The sequence below is a fragment of the Chiloscyllium punctatum genome, chromosome 21, assembly GCF_047496795.1.
Source record: "Chiloscyllium punctatum isolate Juve2018m chromosome 21, sChiPun1.3, whole genome shotgun sequence".
Classification (NCBI taxonomy): Eukaryota; Metazoa; Chordata; class Chondrichthyes; order Orectolobiformes; family Hemiscylliidae; genus Chiloscyllium; species Chiloscyllium punctatum.
The window spans coordinates 16,457,104-16,464,603 of record NC_092759.1 but is presented as its reverse complement, the minus strand read 5'-3'; positions in this window follow the sequence as shown (position 1 = coordinate 16,464,603).

Below are 7,500 nucleotides of genomic sequence, written 5' to 3'. Positions count from 1 at the left end.
CCAGCTTCGAAGAGAACGTCAGTGGCCTAACCCCCTCTCGTGTCCAGGGGGAACTGTAACGTCGCTCTCAAGTCGAGACGTCAAGAGATTTCTTTGCCCTCTCTATATTGTTGTCTCTCGCGGGAAAGAGGAACAGGATTCGTCAGGGGTCATTACCACTTCTGAAGGATATGACAGGAAATAGCAATCAGTTTATTTTATTTTCCTTACCCTGAGGTGAAAGGTCACCGGCACACTTGGCTTTATCACTGGTTTCCTGTGCATTGTAATCGCTGGCGCCAAGTGAGGGAACGCTTCAGTCGAAATAAAATTAACCTCTCGCCCACTCTCTCTCCCAAACCCCTGCGCCAACTCTCCCCACACCCCACCCACCACCTCCTCCACAGCAAACAGCAGAAAATCTCGGAATCCCTCAGGATAAGACGCAGCAGCTCTTGGAGGGGGGGTTGGGGGCGCCAAGGGAAATTTTTGGCCATTATTGACGAAGGAATGGCTTGGCAAAGTCAGGAAGCATTGCAGTCATCGTGGGAGGCAGGACAGTGACCCCAGCGGCCGGGGTATGGTTGGACAGTTTCTTACACAAACACCCACCCGCTAGGCCCTCCCTCACTCGAGGAGGGATGTGTTCTCTTGGATGCAGTCCAGGGGAGATTCTCAAGATTGATTCCAGGCATGGCTCGTGTGGAGAGATGTCTCTGAAATTACCCATTGTGCCCAGGGATGTGCAGGTTAGGGTGGATTGGCCATGCTAAATTACCCATAGTGCCCAGGGATGTGCAGGTTAGGGTGGATTGGCCGTGCTAAATTACCCATAGTGCCCAGGGATGTGTCGGTTAGGGTGGATTGGCCGTGCAAACTTGGTAAAAACAATGACTTGCAGATGCTGAAAACCAAATACTGGATTAGTGGTGCTGGAAGAGCACAGCAGTTCAGGCAGCATCCAACGAGCAGCGAAATCGACGTTTCGGGCAAAAGCCCTTCATCAGGAATAAAGGCAGTGAGCCTGAAGCGTGGAGAGATAAGCTAGAGGAGGGTGGGGGTGGGGAGAGAGTAGCATAGAGTACAATGGGTGAGTGGGGGAGGGGATGAAGGTGATAGGTCAAGGAGGAGAGGGTGGAGTGGATAGGTGGAAAAGAAGACTTGCCCCATAGTGCCCAGGGATGTGTAGCTTAGGGTGGATTGGTCGAGCTAAATTACCCATAGTGCCCAGGGATGTGCAGGTTAGGGTGGATTGTCCGTGCTAAGTTGCCCCCATAGTGCCCAGGGATGTGCAGGTTAGGGTGGATTGGCCGTGCTAAATTACCCATAGCGCCCAGGGGATGTGTAGGTTAGGATGGGTTGACCATGCTAAATTACCCATAGTGTTCAGGGGAATGTGCAAGGTTAGGGTGGATTGGCCATGCTAAAATTACCACGTAGTGTCCAGGGATGTGCAGGTTAGGGTGGATTGGACGTGCTAAGTGGCCCATAGTGTTCAGGGATGTGTAGGTTAGGGTGGATTGGCCGTGCTAAATTACCCGTAGTGTCCAGGGATGTGCAGGTTAGGGTGGACTGGCCATGCTAAATTGCCCAAAGTGCCCAGGGATGTGCAGGTTAGGATGGATTGGACGTGCTAAGTGGCCCATAGTGTTCAGGGATGTGTAGGTTAGGGTGGATTGGCCGTGCTAAATTACCCATAGTGCCCAGGGATGTGCAGGTTAGGGTGGACTGGCCATGCTAAATTGCCCAAAGTGCCCAGGGATGTGCAGGTTAGGATGGATTGGCCGTGCTAAATTACCCCATCGTGTTCAGGGATGTGCAGGTTAGGGTGGATTGGCCGTGCTAAATTACCCATAGTGTTCAGGGATGTGCAGGTTAGGGTGGATTGTCCGTGCTAAGTTGCCCATAGTGTTCAGGGATGTGTAGGTTAGGGTGGATTGGCCGTGCTAAATTACCCATAGTGCCCAGGGATGTGTAGGTTAGGATGGGTTGACCGTGCTAAATTACCCATAGTGTTCAGGGATGTGCAGGTTAGGGTGGATTGGCCGTGTTAAATTACCCGTAGTGTCCAGGGATGTGCAGGTTAGGGTGGATTGGCCGTGCTAAATTACCCACAGTGTTCAGGGATGTGCAGGTTAGGGTGGATTGGCCGTGCTAAATTACCCATAGTGTCCAGGGATGTGCAGGTTAGGGTGGATTGTCTGTGCTCAGTTGCCCATAGTGTTCAGGGATGTGTAGGTTAGGGTGGATTGGCCGTGCTAAATTACCCATAGTGCCCAGGGATGTGCATGTAAGGGTGGATTGGCCGTAATAAATTACCCATAGTGTCCAGGGATGTGCAGGTTAGGGTGGATTGGCCGTGCTAAATTACCCGTAGTGTCCAGGATGTGCAGGTTAGGGTGGATTGGACGTGCTAAGTGGCCCATAGTGTTCAGGGATGTGTAGGTTAGGGTGGACTTGGCCGTGCTAAATTACCCATAGTGCCCAGGGATGTGCAGGTTAGGGTGGACTGGCCATGCTAAATTGCCCAAAGTGCCCAGGGATGTGCAGGTTAGGATGGATTGGCCGTGCTAAATTACCCCATCGTGTTCAGGGATGTGCAGGTTAGGGTGGATTGGCCGTGCTAAATTACCCATAGTATGTTCAGGGATGTGCAGGTTAGGGTGGATTGTCCGTGCTAAGTTGCCCATAGTGTTCAGGGATGTGTAGGTTAGGGTGGATTGGCCGTGCTAAATTACCCATAGTGCCCATGGATGTGTAGGTTAGGATGGGTTGACCGTGCTAAATTACCCATAGTGTTCAGGGATGTGCAGGTTAGGGTGGATTGGCCGTGTTAAATTACCCGTAGTGTCCAGGGATGTACAGGTTAGGGTGGATTGGCCGTGCTAAATTACCCACAGTGTTCAGGGATGTGCAGGTTAGGGTGGATTGGCCGTGCTAAATTACCCATAGTGCCCAGGGATATGCAGGTTAGGGTGGACTGGCCATGCTAAATTGCCCAAAGTGCCCAGGGATGTGCAGGTTAGGATGGATTGGCCGTGCTAAATTACCCATAGTGTTCAGGGATGTGCAGGTTAGGGGTGGATTGGCCGTGCTAAATTACCCGTAGTGTCCAGGGATTTGCAGGTTAGGGTGGATTGTCTGTGCTAAGTTGCCCATAGTGTTCAGGGATGTGTAGGTTAGGGTGGATTGGCCGTGCTAAATTACCCATAGTGCCCATGGATGTGTAGGTTAGGATGGGTTGACCGTGCTAAATTACCCATAGTGTTCAGGGATGTGCAGGTTAGGGGTGGATTGTCCGTGCTAAGTTGCCCATAGTGTTTCAGGGATGTGTAGGTTAGGGTGGATTGGCCGTGCTAAATTACCCATAGTACCCAGGGATGTGTAGGTTAGGATGGGTTGACCGTGCTAAATTACCCATAGTGTTCAGGGATGTGCAGGTTAGGGTGGATTGGCCGTGCTAAATTACCCATAGTGTTCAGGGATGTGCAGGTTAGGGTGGATTGTCCGTGCTAAATTACCCACAGTGTTCAGGGATGTGCAGGTTAGGGTGGATTGGCCGTGCTAAATTACCCATAGTGTCCAGGGATGTGCAGGTTAGGATGGGTTGACCGTGCTAAATTACCCATAGTGTTCAGGGATGTGCAGGTTAGGGTGCATTGGCCGTGCTAAATTACCCATAGTGCCCAGGGATGTGCAGGTTAGGGTGGACTGGCCATGCTAAATTGCCCATAGTGTTCAGGGATGTGTAGGTTAGGGTGGATTGGCCGTGCTAAATTACCCATAGTGCCCATGGATGTGTAGGTTAGGATGGGTTGACCGTGCTAAATTACCCATAGTGTTCAGGGATGTGCAGGTTAGGGTGGATTGTCCGTGCTAAGTGGCCCATAGTGTTCAGGGATGTGTAGGTTAGGGTGGATTGGCCGTGCTAAATTACCCATAGTGTTTCAGGGATGTGCAGGTTAGGGGTGGATTGTCCGTGATAAGTTGCCATAGTGTTCAGGGATGTGTAGGTTAGGGTGGATTGGCCGTGCTAAATTACCCATAGTGCCCAGGGGATGTGTAGGTTAGGATGGGTTGACCGTGCTAAATTACCCATAGTGTTCAGGGATGTGCAGGTTAGGGTGGATTGGCCGTGTTAAATTACCCGTTAGTGTCCAGGGATGTGCAGGTTAGGGTGGATTGGCTGTGCTAAATTACCCACAGTGTTCAGGGATGTGCAGGTTAGGGTGGGATTGGCCGTGCTAAATTACCCATAGTGTCCAGGGATGTGCAGGTTAGGGTGGATTGTCTGTGCTCAGTTGCCCATAGTGTTCAGGGATGTGCAGGTTAGGGTGGATTGGCCGTGTTAAATTACCCGTAGTGTCCAGGGATGTGCAGGTTAGGGGTGGATTGGCCGTGCTAAATTACCCATAGTGCCCAGGGATGTGCATGTAAGGGTGGATTGGCCGTAATAAATTACCCATAGTGTCCAGGGATGTGCAGGTTAGGGTGGATTGGCCGTGCTAAATTACCCGTAGTGTCCAGGGATGTGCAGGTTAGGGTGGATTGGACGTGCTAAGTGGCCCATAGTGTTCAGGATGTGTAGGTTAGGGTGGATTGGCCGTGCTAAATTACCCATAGTGCCCAGGATGTGCAGGTTAGGGTGGACTGGCCATGCTAAATTGCCCAAAGTGCCCAGGGATGTGCAGGTTAGGGTGGATTGGGCCGTGCTAAATTACCCATCGTGTTCAGGGATGTGGAGGTTAGGGTGGATTGGCCGTGCTAAATTACCCGTAGTGTCCAGGGATTTGCAGGTTAGGGGTGGATTGGCCGTGCTAAATTACCCATAGTGCCCAGGGATGTGTAGGTTAGGGTGGATTGGCCGTGCTAAATTACCCATAGTGTTCAGGGATGTGCAGGTTAGGGTGGATTGGCCGTGCTAAATTACCCATAGTGTCCAGGGATGTGCAGGTTAGGGTGGATTGGCCGTGCTAAATTACCCATAGTGCCCCGGGGTGTGAAGGTTAGGTTGGATTGGCCGTGCTAAAATTACCCATAGTGCCCAGGGATGTGCAGGTTAGGGTGGATTGGCCGTAATAAATTACCCATAGTGTCCAGGGATGTGCAGGTTAGGGTGGATTGGCCGTGCTAAATTACCCATAGTGCCCAGGGGATGTGCAGGTTAGGGTGGATTGGCCGTGCTAAAATACCCATAGTGCCCAGGGATGTGCAGGTTAGGCTGGATTGGCCGTGTTAAATTATCCATAGTGTCCATGGGAAATGTAAACAAGGGTGGATTAGCCATGGGTAATACAGGGGTGGGAGGGAGAGGGTGGGTCCTGAGTGGGATGCTCCTCAGATGGGTCGTGAGAACTCAATGGGATGAGTGGTGTGTTTTTAGTGGGGAGGTTCTATGAGCTCGAGCAGGTTAGGCCTCTCCTCTCTGGAGTCCATACAACGGGGGAGGTGCTCTGATTGAGGTTTATGAGGTGCTAAATGGGATTGAGGGAATTAGATGCAGAGAGGATGTCCCTTGTGTGAGGTGCGCGAAACAAAAGATCATCGTTTTAAGGATAAGGGGCAGCAGAAATGAGGAGGTATAACATCTCTCACAAATGAGTGGAGTTCAGTGTGTGGTGCATGCTGGGGCACTAAACAGGAGGCCGACTCCTGCTCCCTGGTTCCTGATAAATCTGACCACTTCACAAACAAGGCCTACTCCAAACAGGCCTCAGCTCCATAGCAACAGAGAGAGAGGCCCCTCATGCTCGATGAGACGTTGGTTAATTGGCTCCATTGTCCCACACACTTGCCTCAGTTCCACATCCTTTCACACCCTTTCCTCAACGGGATGTACCCATCTCAGAGAGACGCAGTCAAAATCCTGTGGGGAGAGAGTTCGACATTTCTGTCGTTATTGCAAAAAACATTGACCTGTGTGTTCTGCTGCCTCTTTGCAATGGTCACCCAGATAACGAAATTGTCAGGCCTCAGCCTCAACCGAATTCCTAAAAACCTAAATTAGATGCCCCACGTCAGAGCTAGAACAACAAGGAACCCCATCAACCCCCCCCCCCCCCCCCACTGTGTCCCAGACACCCCCCAACTCTCTCCTGTTGTACCCCTTCTACCCCATCACTGTGTCCCACACCCTGACCCCCCCCACACTCTCTCCCTTTGCACCCCATCGACCCCCCCCCCACTGTGTCCTACACACCCTGACCCCCCCCCCACTGTGTCCCACACATCCTAACCCCCCCCGCCACTCTCTCCTGTTGTACCCCCTTCTACCCCCATCACTGTGTCCCACACCCTGACCCCCCCACACTCTCTCCCTTTGTACCCATCGACCCCCCCCACTGTGTCCTACACATCCTGACCCCCCCCACTGTGTCCCACACACCCTGACCTCCCCCACACTCTCTCCTCTTGTACCCCATTGGACCCCCCCCACTGTGTCCCCACACACCCTGACCCCCCCCACACTCTCTCCTCTTGTACCCCATTGACCCCCCCACTGTGTCCCACACACCCTGACCCCCCCCCACTGTGTCCCAGACACTTTGAACTCCCCCCCACTCTCTCCTGTTGTACCCCCTTCTACCCACCATCACTGTGTCCCACACCCTGACCCCCCCCCACACTCTCTCCCTTTGCACCCCATTGACCCCCCCACTGAGTCCCACACACCCTGACCCCCCCCACTGTGTCCCAGACACTTTGAACTCCCCCCCACTCTCTCCTGTTGTACCCCTTCTACCCCCCCCCCCACTGTGTCCCACACCCTGACCACCCCCCACACTCTCTCCCTTTGTACCCCATTGACCCCCCCACTGTGTCCCAGACATCCTGAACCCCCCCCCACTCTCTCCTGTTGTACCCCATTGACCCCCCCACTGTATCCCACACACCCTGACCCCCCCCACTGTGTCCCAGACATCCTGAACCCTCCCCCCACTCTCTCCTCTTGTACCCCATTGACCCCCCCCCCCACTGTATCCCCACACACCCTGACGCCCCCCCCACTGTGTCCCCAGACATCCTGAACCCCCCCCTCACTTCTCTCCTGTTGTACCCCATCGACCCCCCCCCAATGTGTCCCACACACCCTGATCCCCCCACACTCTCTCCTGTTGTACCCCCATCGACCCCCCCCCACTGTGTCCCACACACCCTGATCCCCCCACACTCTCTCCTGTTGTACCCCATCGACCCCCCCCACTGTGTCCCACATCATCCCTGACCCCCCCCACACTCTCTCCTGTTGTACCTCATCGACCCCCCCCCACTGTGTCCCACACACCCTGACCCCCCCCACACTCTCTCCTCTTGTACGCCATCGACCCCCCCCCCCCACTGTGTCCCCACACACCCTGACCCCCCCACTGTGTCCCCACACACCCCCTGACCCCCCCACACTCTCTCCTCTTGTACCCCATTGACCCACCCCCCACCCACTGTGTCCCACACACTCTGACCCCCCCTCCCACTGTGTCCCACACACTCTGACCCCCCCACACTCTCTCCTCTTGTACCCCG